The following is a 12,465-nucleotide window of genomic DNA, read 5'->3' as shown; positions in this document are numbered from 1 at the left end:
CAAAATCCACAAAAGGAGGTAGAGCCTTTTCATATTTGGCTCCTAAACTATGGAATAGTCTCCCTAACACTGTTTGAGATGCAGACACACTCACTCAGTTTAAGTCTAGACTAAAGACTCATCTATTTAGCCAGGCATACACCTAATTTATCCTTCAACTCACAATTAGGCTGCTTTAGTTAGGTCTGCCGGAACCAGAAACATTGGTAAATGATCTATAACTCTGCAATAAATTGAATGGCATCTATGCAAATATTATTCTATTTGTATCCCTGATTCAACCATGGGACTCCTATCCTGAGGTCATCAGAACCGGCTGGATCCAGCTCCATTCCTGCTTCATGTTGGACTCCACTGCTATGTGTCTCTGAGTGATGACGACTAAATGCAGCCGTTGCCAGCCAAAAATCACTTCAGTCTATTACGATGGACTTCAGAGGATGAGATGATGCCAACTCCAACCATAAGACATGGGATACATCGTATGCCATTGCCTGAACCTTGGACTTAGGATAGACCTCACTGAAATTACCGGCCGGTTGAACTGCGATGCACCTCACTGATCTCTGCCTGCATCACCTCGGTCTAATGATGGGCTACACTCTTATAATGGAATACACAGACTATCAATTAATTGCCAACAAAACCATTCATCAGCCAACTAACAAAGGACAATGCATCTGTGTGAACTTCTGCAATTAATCCAGGATGAACTTCAAAGACATTAGTCATTAATCTTACAGTTCTTACAAAATCTTTGTTTAAACACTGACCCTTAACAATTACTTAGTTTAATAATTTTAAACCATGACTTGCACTATACATAATTAAGTAATATTGGCATTATATTCATGATGTTAGCCAGAGGGGAACTGGCCTCCACAGTGAGCCTGGTTTCTCCCAAGGTTATTTTTCTCCATTAACCAACATCTTATGGAGTTTTGTGTTCCTTGCCACAGTCGCCTTCGGATTGCTCACTGGGTTTCTAAATACAATTATTATTTAATTTATTTTTAAACACAATTCACAATCGTATTTTATCAAACTACACAATGATGACTCTAGTAATTTAGGTGTGGAACAACATAAAGGTGAGTAATTGAAGGCAGAATTTTCATTTTTGGACGAACTATTCCTTTAGCAGAAAAATCACACACTTCACTTTATTCTTTGGCAATGTAAACATTGTTTATCATACAACAAATAAAAGCTCCTTTGAATGCTGAATCCTCAACAAGAATGAGCGAGAGAGAGAGAGAGAGCAAGAGAGAGAAAAGATGAAAAAGAATCTGTCAGACAAAATGCCATCAGGACTCTCAGCAAAAGAAAAGCTACCATAAAAAGATAAAAACAGAGAGAAAGAGCTTTGACTGGCTGAGAGAAATGAGAGCATGGCTGATATTAGGTGAAGAGAGAGAGAGAAGGATAAACAGAAAGAGAAAGAGAGAAAGATACATGCCATAGAATGCTACTTGTCTTCTGCAGGTGGGTGATGGGCACATGCAAATGGTTTTTACCCCAACAAACTATATTGGATTCTGGGAAACCCATCTGTTACGTGGCGCCCACACTAGAGAAAAATATGAGGAAGACGGTGCTGGAGGAGGGTGGAAGGGGCCAGGGTGGGGGGCAGATGATAGATAGCAGTCTGAGTTTTAATCAGCACTGCGCCTCCAGTGCTTTCTGTCCGCCGCACGGAGGCTTATCCGTCAAGCGGCTCACATGACCCCAACTGAAGAGAGAGAAACTCTTTCCCCCTCATGCATACCTTACCGCCCTCCTCCTCCCTTCAACTCCTTCCACTCTGGAGAGAGAGAGAGAGAGAGAGAGAGAGAGAGAGAGAGAGAGAGAGAGAGAGAGAGAGAGAGAGAGAGGAGGAATATCTTCTCACACAATCTCAACAAAACCTCACTAAAGGGCACAGACTTCAAGACCGAGTTTCTGCACTGAAGGTAGAAGTGTTTCACCTTATCTCAAAATTACACAGGAAACAGATCTTACCGTGAGCAGTACATCATCATACTGAAGTGTTATAAAAGCCAGAGTGAAATTTCTTCCTTTTCTCAGTCTGTTTTTGAGATGACACTGCATTGTGAGAAATGATATTAAAGGGATAGTTCACACAATAATGAAAATTATTTTATCATTTACTCACCCTCATGTTATTTCAAAGATGTATAACATAAAAGGAAACATTAGGCAGGATGTTCATGCTGCTTTTAACCATAAAATGTAAGCAAATTGTGACCAGAGACTGCTGAGTATGTTGCTCAGCTAACAATGCAGTACTCTCATAAAATCCATAGCACATACAAATTATGGATAAAATAGTCAATTTTGAAATTAAACTGAACTCATTTGATCAACACTTTTTTTTATAGATTTTTTTTATAGATTTTTAATATTTTATTTTATTAAAATATAATTTTTATATTTTATATTTATATTTTATTTATATTTATATTGTTTATATTATATTTTAATATTTTTTTATAAATTTTTTATAGATTTATGGAAGAGACTGTGTAGACTGAGACGAAGCACTTGTTTTAAAATGAATGGGAGAAATTGGAATATGGCAGATGCAAGTCCCACCTTACAGGTAAAAGAGCCAATTATCTTTTAGATACAGACATTGCCTGTCACTCAACTTGAGAACGTGCATTAGCTGAACCAGCCTAAAAAAAAAAAAAAAAGTTTTTTTTTTTTACATGATCTGAGCTAATGAAGCACAATTTTCTATACTATTGTTGTCAAAAAGTTCTTTGATCGTAATCTTGACCAACCGTTTTAGAAATTTCTCTCTTTCCCCATTCAAGCAGATAGGACCTGCACTTGTATGCCACTTATTTCCATAGGAAATAGCTGCCCGGGAGCGTTCCCAAGATGGCCACTGAGTGGACTGTCTTGCCTCAAAAAGGCTTTTGCGGTCAATCTCCAAAAAGGGCAAAGCTGCACCATAAAAGTACCATAAAGTAGTCCATTTGATTTGCACGCTATATTCCAAGTCTTCGCAAGTCATAAAACAGCTTATAAGCTTATAAAGTCGTATGGACTTTGTTTATGGAAGCTTTATGGTGCTTTTTGTCCTTTTTGAAGATAAACAACCCCAATGCAAGAACATTATGAAAAAGAAAATCTCATTTTGTGTTCCACAAAAGAAAGTCATACAGTTTAAATCAACATGAGGGTGAGTAAATGATGCCAGAATTGTAATTTTTGGGAGAACTATTCCATTGAAATGAGTACAGACTAAATAACAACCAAGTCAATACAATCATTCTGATTAACATTGGAAATCTAATTAAAAACAAGTGCCGAGAGGAGAGATACGCCTCCATTGGCACAAGAAACAACATCATCCATCACGACAGCGGAGCCCAGTAGCAATGAAAGCCATATCTCTGGGTTAGGTAGATGACACGGTGGGCTGAGTCTGGCATAACAAAGGCATATAATTTCACATAACTGATACAGCTATAAGGCTTTAATATGGTTTGGAACACTTCTCCCCCTAATGATGCTATTACCGGCAATAACAAAACCCCCTCCACTGGCTTTGGAGCAAACAGCATGCCTCCCCATAAACCAAGTCTACAATTCTTAACCCTTTCCTGTCTTGGAAGATTTTTAGACAGGAAACACAGACGGCTTGTCGACAATGTTTGAGGGACTAAATGCAAAGGACTTATTACATGACCCTGAAACACTCTGTATGTAAATGTGTTTTTGTTTGCATGTGAAGTAAATGGCTACATTATAAGACTAACCGTTCATGTTCTGAGAGTCATTTGCAATCACATGCTGAGAAATTGTTTTAATACTCTCATTACAATGCACAGTTTACACAAATCACATTAGCAATACAGGAAACATAGAAATACAATTTTAAGTAAATGATGAAATCTTGCTTGCATACATACTGTACCCCCAAAACCTATTTAGACACCTAAAACTGTCTGAATATCATTGCATTAGATACAAAATTAGAAATACTGAATTAATTAGACCTTTTTTTTTCAGACCATTTTCATTTTCAAATAAATTAAATTTTTACCATTTTAAATGTGAAATGTTTTGAAATTTTGTAAAATGTTTTGCTTGAAAAGTGTTCTCATTTTTTATGTTAAAATACTCACTGTTTAAAAAGTTTAGCCTCAAGACGTAAACAATATGCATGTAAATATTATTTTAGTGTGACAAAATCACTTCCTAACCTTTTCTGTGTAAAGCCAATTTTATATCTTCATTGCCATGACGGTGTAATGTCAACAAAACCTAACATCCTAAAATGACTGTAAAAATTATGATTTAAACAACTTTACAGCTCAAATAATACAAAGATTTAACAAAAGAATTAATTTAAGTGATTTTATAAAATTATAAGCTTCACATTTCTGCTTTTAAACCCTCCAAAAATTGGCCACATTCACTTCCATTGTAAGTGCCTCACTTTAACCTTGATTTTTGCTTTTTTTAAAGAAAAGGAGGAACGAGTCGGAATAAATTTGTGTGGTAATCAACATTATGCCACAGATGCTGCTGATTGAGCTCAACTTGTGTCCAAATACTTTTTAGGTATTCATCATAAAGTCACATTTATGTGAAAGTGAATAAAACGCAGTTGTTGTAGCGCCTCTAGAGTTCACCAGAAAACTGTGACGAAACATTGAATGTGGCATGTAAAATTCAGTTTGCAAAAATGCAGTTATAGTAATGTTCATTCTAAGAGACTAAATTGTTTTATTGAAGCCTGATCAAGAATCATGACTCAAATGAATGTCAATTTTGTATCACCTTTTACTTACCATAAATTCAGTTTCCAAACTGAATACATTAAACAATCCCTAAACATCACCGAAAGAGCATCCTAAATTTATGTCAGCCAGCTGTTAGATGCCAAAACAAGCCTCGATTATATAATCCTTCATTATGAAAGCCTGTAGCATCATATTATTCCAGCTCAAATCCTCTGTGTGTGATAGAAAGATCGTTCTTATGTGATACTGAAAACAGCAGAAAGCTGCATCCCGCTTTTTGATTGTAGGAGCAAAGTAGAACAAGTGTGCCTGCTAGCATTTCTAGCATGCCATTACCCCTGGCTTCAATTAACATCAAATGAACATCAAAACTAAAATAGCCTGATTAAAATAACCCAGTAGCAATTGAGCAAAGCAAGCACACATTATGTATACAAACAAAGAGAGTATGCTCAACGTATACTCAGCAATAGAGGGAGAAGAGGTTTGTGACTGACCGATATATTGGCCAGGCTGATTTTTTTTTCCGCATTAACCAACCACTATGCACAATTAGCCAATTAATAGTAGTCATTCTGCCTAGTTTCAGTTCCAAAATCTACTAATGGCCTTGATAATGTACATTTTCAATTTTCACACTGATTTTAAGTAAATATTGTGTACAATTTGTGTTAATCATGTGCACATCACGTGTACATCATGTTTTGGGTTCAATACAAGTTAAGTTCAATAGACAGCATTTCTGGCATAATGTTGATTACAAAAAAATTTAAAAAAAGAAAATAAAAAAATTCTACTCGTCCCTCGTTTATTTAAAAAAAAAAAGAGAGAAAAAAAATCACAGTTACAGTAAGGCACTAACAATGGAAGTGAATGTGGCCAGTCATCAAAATAAAAACTTTTGAAAGTAAACAAAGTAAGATGTAACATTGTACGTGTTAACATCTTAGTGTGATAAAACTGTGATAAAATCAAGGATTTCACTACGTTAAGATGTTTACTAGTTTACATGGTTTACTGGTGTCATGACAATGAAGTTTTAATATTATATGTAGTTTCCACAGAGAAATTTAGTATGCACTTTTATCACACTAAGATCATGTTTACACATATATTATTTACGTCTTGTGGCTATACTTAAGGAACCGTGTGTATTTTTATTTTTATGGACTGGCTCTAGAGACACTAAAACTACATATGCAATGTATGCAATGCATAGGGGCACCACACAAAGGGGGGTGCCAACAGGGTAGTTTCTAAAACAATCAAGGGGAAACCCCCTCCTTCACTAGATATCGGTATTGGCATTAGCCAATTTTGATCATCCACTAGAAGAGATGCACTTGTTTGTAAGATTGCATGTATGAAATCACACACACTGACAAGACAGAGCAATGTTTTGCAACTGAATGAGGAGGGAGGATCATAGCGCTCGGTATTTTGAGTGGGCTGGAGAAGCCAAGGCAGTGTGTCGCATGGATAGTGAGCAGTTTTCTTTTTCATCGCTTAGATATTTTTTCTTGTAACAGAAAACATTTGCTCAATTTTGAGCAACGACAGCAACAACGTTCTTCCCACAAATCCCTCTAACTCGAGCAGCCAACACCAATCTTCTCTCACATTTCTTTTTTTATAACAGCTCTCAGCATGCATGAGATGTCTTTTTCAAGTGCAGCTACTTCAAAGCGAGGACGAGAGTCCCGGTGGGAATGAGAAGGAAGTTCGAAAAGATTGAAGTGTTTGGGTGTGATGCACGCTCGCCAAGTTCCCCCCACGAATCCACAGAGGAACAGCTTGTAGAGGAGAAAGCTAATGTTTTCTTCGGTGATTATCAAGGATGCTAATGAGCGAAAGAGACAATAAATAATTTTATATGTTTTTTTATTAGATGACAAGGCATAGTGAGGTCATTATGCTTCTTTCTGATGTGAAACTGGTTTATTTGCAGTTATCTAGAGCTAATTAAATGCCTTTTGAAAAGCATACAGTAAGTTGTACTGAAAGAACTAGGAGTAACTAAAAATACAATGCTCCCATAAAAACTTCTTGGAAACATAAGGTACAATGAAGGGTAAATTTAAAAGTTAAGGCACTGAGTACAGAAAGCAATTGTGGATCTGATTCAGTTAAAAGGAGTTTAAACAGAATTTTTCTTTTGCAATAAAAGGGGCCTTGGATGAACTAATAACTATCCTCTGATGAACTGAAGTGAGGACATTTAAAAAATTTAAAATCAATCAAGCTATGCAGATGTTTTCGCATACACAGAGAAATTGCTTGTTACAGCTTATTTGTTCCTGTTAAAAAGAGTATTTATATTAAGTGTGTATCTGTTCATGACTTTTCGTATGCTGATTAAAAAATACAAACAATACACTGGAAATTTTATTAATAATCCTGCTTCATGCACAGTTGATTAAATGCAAATGATTTTGAGGCTCTAAAATGTAAACTAAAAAGTTATTGAGCACGGTTGTTGTATACTCCAATGACATCGCCCCAGACAGTTAAATTTAATGTACAAAGGGAGATAAAATTATTTCTTTTTACAAATGAAAACACGACCCAGAAACATACAATACATACAACATATTACAATAAGTCACAACTGTAATCACTAGAAGCACTAGTAGGTATTGTTCATTAGTTTTTTGTACATTGGTAGGGACATGTCCCTACTGTCCATACTGAAATCTACGCCCTTGGTCAACTCATTTTATCTGTAAGGAAGACTTGTATCCATTTAAGTGCTCTGCATCTGTGCAAACATAGGCTTATGCTGTGTAACTGTCACAGTCTGTCTCCCTCACTTTTTCAAAGGACTCTTATTTTGAAGTTTTCTCCTGCACTACATTTCCCAGAATTCACTGCCCTAATCACTTCCATTTGTTCATCATCCACACCTGCCTTCCATTCCCTCATTAGTTTCCCTGTGTATAAATACCCTCCTGTTTTGTTCATTTCTTTGTCAGTTCTTGTCTGTATTAGACATGTGTTAGTTTGTTGAGTTTGTTTATGGCACTCCACGTTGTCGTTATTATATATATATTCAATCATCTCTTCCATTAAAGCCTGCAAATAGATCCATTGCCTCTCCTTCATCATCTCGACCACAAGCTGTGACAGTAACTCTGAGTGACATGGTTGGATTTGAGGAGGGAAACAGACTTCACATGAAGCTATATCCTGGTTGGCATTCTAACAATTCTTAAGATGCTACAATCTAATTAGAAGCTACATGAAAATAAAATATGGCATGCATACATTTTTTTTTTTTCACCTATTCCATTTATTCTCTTTCTTTTGCTGTAATTTAAGAAAGGGCTAAATAAAACAGGTTTTTATAATTGGGTAGTTACTGTACCTCTCCTTGAATTTTTCTGTCACAAATCTCTTCTGACAAACAGTGGAACAGCATATCACCTCAAAGAAACACCTTTACTGACTTCTGAAAGAGAAAAAGGGGTAAAGGGGTTTAGAGCAGTGATTCCCATCCAGGGGTGCAAGAACCTGTGATTTTGGTTTTGCTATGTTACACCTATAAAAAATAAATTACGACTTTAAAATAAAAGATTAGGGCTGCCAATAGATTAAAATAATACTTTATCAATGGATGGATCTATTTAGTTAATCATTGCAATAATGGCCATTTTAATAATCTTAATGACAATGCTCAATGATATGCAGTACAATATGAATTCAAAGGAATATATTTCTGGTTTGAAGTAGATGAAGTGGTACATCAGGTCTTACTGATGTATCTGTGGGGGTACATAAAATAAAAGGTTGAAAAACACTGATTTTGTGCCCACACAAGCGAACAAGTCTCTGCCTCATCACAGCAGTCATCCACACTAACTCAAACTGACATGTGGATATATTTCTTTTTTTTTTTTTTTTCTTTAAGAGGCTTAGAGTGGAAAGGGAACTAGCATATGACATATGAAAGTGACAAACATTATGATGTCGGTATTTAAAAAACAAAGCTACCAAATTTATGTAAACCATGAGATACTGGTGTGTTAACCTATGGCCCACTTGTAAAACATCAAAATATTAAATACAAAATATTAAATATTTTATCAATGGACTTCAAAGGTTCTTGCTCTTGTCAAAGAATATTTTACTGAAGACACTTAAAAGAACCTTTTGCCACATATCAAGGCTTCAAGCTTAATAAAAGATGTGACAAGAAAGAGTCCTGCTTTTCAGACAGTTTGAAGATTTTGAATGCTATATTAGTAAAAGCTTATTTTAGAGGTCAAACCCTTCAGGGGGCTTCCAATCATGTATGTACAAGAGAAGGAAGAGCATTATTTTCTTTCTCTGACATTTCCTCACCCATCATGTGCTTATGCTTATTGTGTTTGAATGTTTTGTAAGAAAAATTTGACAGTGAAGGAGAGGTAGAGTGTGAGTGTGTGTGTGTGGCTGACAGCATCACAGCACTAACTGTACTCTCAGGGTGAGTGAGTGATTGCATTAGTGGGTTACTTTTAGCTGCGGTAATGTCTTTAGACTCCATCTTTACTAAAGTAAATGTTATGAAAGATTTACTCTCTTACTCCAGCAAACACCCACTGCCTTCACTGAAGCCAGTATAGAAATGTATAGTGGCACTGCACTCTCTCCTCACAGGAGTTTGGATGTATTTGTAGTTTTTTTCAACAAACAGAATTTGTGTAGACACTAATTTGTGCATATGTTTGTTTACAAGTAAAGTTGTTTGGTTTTTTTGTAAGTCACTTAACAAATGCTAGATAAAATGATGTGAACCAGATCTTTTAATCATGTAAATTACTATCTGCTAATTTGGTTCTTCTAAACTCACATACAAATTTGATTAGAATAACTAGATTGAGCAGTCTGAGATAATTACATATTCCCATTTTTGATAAGAAAGGGCATACACACTGACATTCAAAACCATGATGAGCAATGAAGCAATTGGTTGGCGACAAGATATGTGGAGTTTACGTAATCACTCTTGAATACGATTGTAGTTTTGAGGCTTTTAGTCCATGTCTTTTGGCCTTGGAGCCATCGAAATGCTAGTGTTGTACTCATAAAAGTTGAAAGAAGTTAGCCTTTAGCAGATTTACACATTTAAAAATGACAGTTTTCCTCTTCTGGGAAAACAAGCAAAAAATATTGATGACTCATCTTACTCTACACAGATTTTTGTCCAATCAAACACTCTCTAGAATGAGAATGTCTCTTCCCCACCCACAACCAGCTAACAAGTAGCAGTGCTGGGGAAGCCACTTCAAAACTATGGCTTCCCAAGCTACAAGCTACTAATAACTGAAAGTAGTTAAACTGTAGTCAAGCTACTCTGTAAATAAGAAGAAAAAAAAGTACTTAGCTACTCTAAATTAGTAACAAAAAGTAGCTAACTAAATTGAAGCTATTTAGAAGATTTTTAAATATATAACAGTCAGATGATATGTATTATTATTTATTAATTTAAATAATATCAACTGATAGTAAGATAAATTAATATATAGGTGCATTAAACAATTAGATGAAAAACTTGAATATACATTTATATTAAATAGGCACCTTATACTAAAAATATTCCTTATTTTATATAAGTGAGTCAAAATAATATTGGTTGAGTGACAATAAAGTGATTTGATTCAAAATACAGTCATAAACTAGGCTTCAAGTCTGCGCAGGACTCAAGTGAAATAGTGAATCATTTTTGTGAACTAGTTCATTCACATGAAATGTCCAAATGAACTAACTCACTACAATGATTAATTATAAGTGAACTGTTTATTTCAACTGATTCATTTACATGAACTGTTCTAAACAACCGATTCACTTAAAGGGATAGTTCAATCAAAAATTATCTCATCATTTACTCACACTCACTGACGTGCAAAGAGTGGGGGCAGCAGGGGCACAAGCCCCTTACGTTCACAAATCTAAAGGTGACCTTTTTGTCATTTTTAATAATTATATTAAAATAGTTAAATAAAACAAAATTAAAATCTCGTCATAATCTCACAATAACAGTAATAATGTGTTATTATGAGATTTCTTTTATAAATCGCAGGCATATTAAAGAAAATTAAGCAGAGGTGTCTTTAAAAGCGCGCACTACAGCAGATCGGGGGCGGATTCCAATCGCAAGTGATCCTCCCTATGCCCTATACTCACTCCGAACTGCAGAGCTCTGGGTACTCTGAAGGAAACATGGCATTACTGTATGAATGTGCCCTTCGCTAACAGTCTTGTGGAAGGGCCCTCCGAGAAAAGATTCATTTTCTCACTTTCATTTTGAACGAGCTTTCGAGTGGCATCCCCTCCTGAGGAGTGCCCTTCAAGGAAGCAAAAAATGCAGTTTTGAATTCGCCCTGGGGCATCGAAGTTCTGTTACGTCAGACAGAGTAACAGATCAGATAAAAAGTCCACTCCATGAATTGTTTTGTAAGTTCATCAAAAGAATAAAACTCGATTGCTACCGCATTTCCGACATCATGTACCACTAGTGTAGACTGATTTATAATGGGAGCGGTTGCGTTGCTTTCAGAGATATAAATTAAATTAGTCTTTTATAGAATATTGACATAAACTGAAGGAGCTGTCAGGTTCAGCCAAATCCAGTTTGGTTTTGTTGAAACTAATGAGCCATTAGTCTAATCACTTTCGAAAAATCCCATTAGGCTACCACAGTACCGCAGCTCCCTATACACATATTACACAGTCTGCACCAACTCCCTAGGGGGTCACCAGAAACTCCACCAGAAAGTAAGTCCCTGTAGCATTCGTGGAACACAGTCGATCGCCTCGCGCTTTCTCATCGCGCCTTTGTACCATGCACCACGTTACCAGGGTAACGTGGTGCAATGCCATGGTACTGAATGATTGATCATGTTCATATTTCATGATACTGTCATGGTACTCCAAGGTACTTCAAAAAAATACCATGGTTTTACCATGACACATCACAAACAGGGGGTTATCACAGACCATGTCTGAAAAAAAATTAATAAACAACAAGTGTATTACCATGGTGCTATTTGTGAGAAATATAACAGAATAGGCTATTATCTGTGATAAAGGAAAAATGGAAAAAATTATGTACAGTACCTGTATATACTGTATATACAAGAAAATGGTTTAATACTCAAAAAGCAAAGAAATTAGTTAAGTATTTATAATTACTACTCATTAAAAAAATAAAAATAATCAGTTTTTTATCCAGAATTTATCCTTCTGCCCCTGCTAAGGTCTGTGCACGTCACTGCTCACCCTCATGCCATCCCAGAGGTGTATGACTTTCTTTCTTCTGCAGAACACAAATGAAGATTTTTAGAAGAATATTTCAGCTCTGTAGGTCAATACAATGCAAGTGAATGGTGACCCCACCTTTGAAGCTCCAGAAAGCACATAAAGGCAGCATAAAAGTAATCCATAAGACTCCAGTGGTTGAATTCATGTCTTCAGAAGCGATCTGACTGACTTTGGGTGAGAACAAACCAAAATATAACTCCTTTTTCACTGTACATTTTGCCATTGCAGTCTCTAGGCACGATCATGATTTCAAGCTTGATTACACTTCCTACTGCTTGATGCGTGTACAGAGCGCTAGATGGCGCTAGGAAGTGTAATCGAGCTTGAAATCATGATCGTGCCTAGAGACTGCAATGGCAAAATGTACAGTGAAAAAGGAGTTATATTTTGGTTTGTTTTCACC

At 36.0% G+C, this 12,465-nt stretch overlaps 1 protein-coding gene across 2 annotated transcripts in view; it reads right to left on the bottom strand.

Moving 5' to 3' along the window:
* The window catches only part of rarab (retinoic acid receptor, alpha b), a 225,960-nt gene that overhangs the window by 140,316 nt on the left and 73,179 nt on the right, over positions 1-12,465 (bottom strand). For both annotated transcript variants that reach the window (XM_051713256.1, XM_051713258.1), the window contains one exon: positions 8,125-8,208. The gene's annotated coding sequence lies outside the window, so the exon portion shown is untranslated. The remainder of the gene's footprint in view (positions 1-8,124; positions 8,209-12,465) is intronic.

The sequence above is a fragment of the Myxocyprinus asiaticus genome, chromosome 13 (assembly GCF_019703515.2).
Source record: "Myxocyprinus asiaticus isolate MX2 ecotype Aquarium Trade chromosome 13, UBuf_Myxa_2, whole genome shotgun sequence".
In the NCBI taxonomy this organism is placed as follows: domain Eukaryota; kingdom Metazoa; phylum Chordata; class Actinopteri; order Cypriniformes; family Catostomidae; genus Myxocyprinus; species Myxocyprinus asiaticus.
Note: the sequence above shows the minus strand (reverse complement) of the source record. Positions and strands in the feature narration are given on the sequence as shown.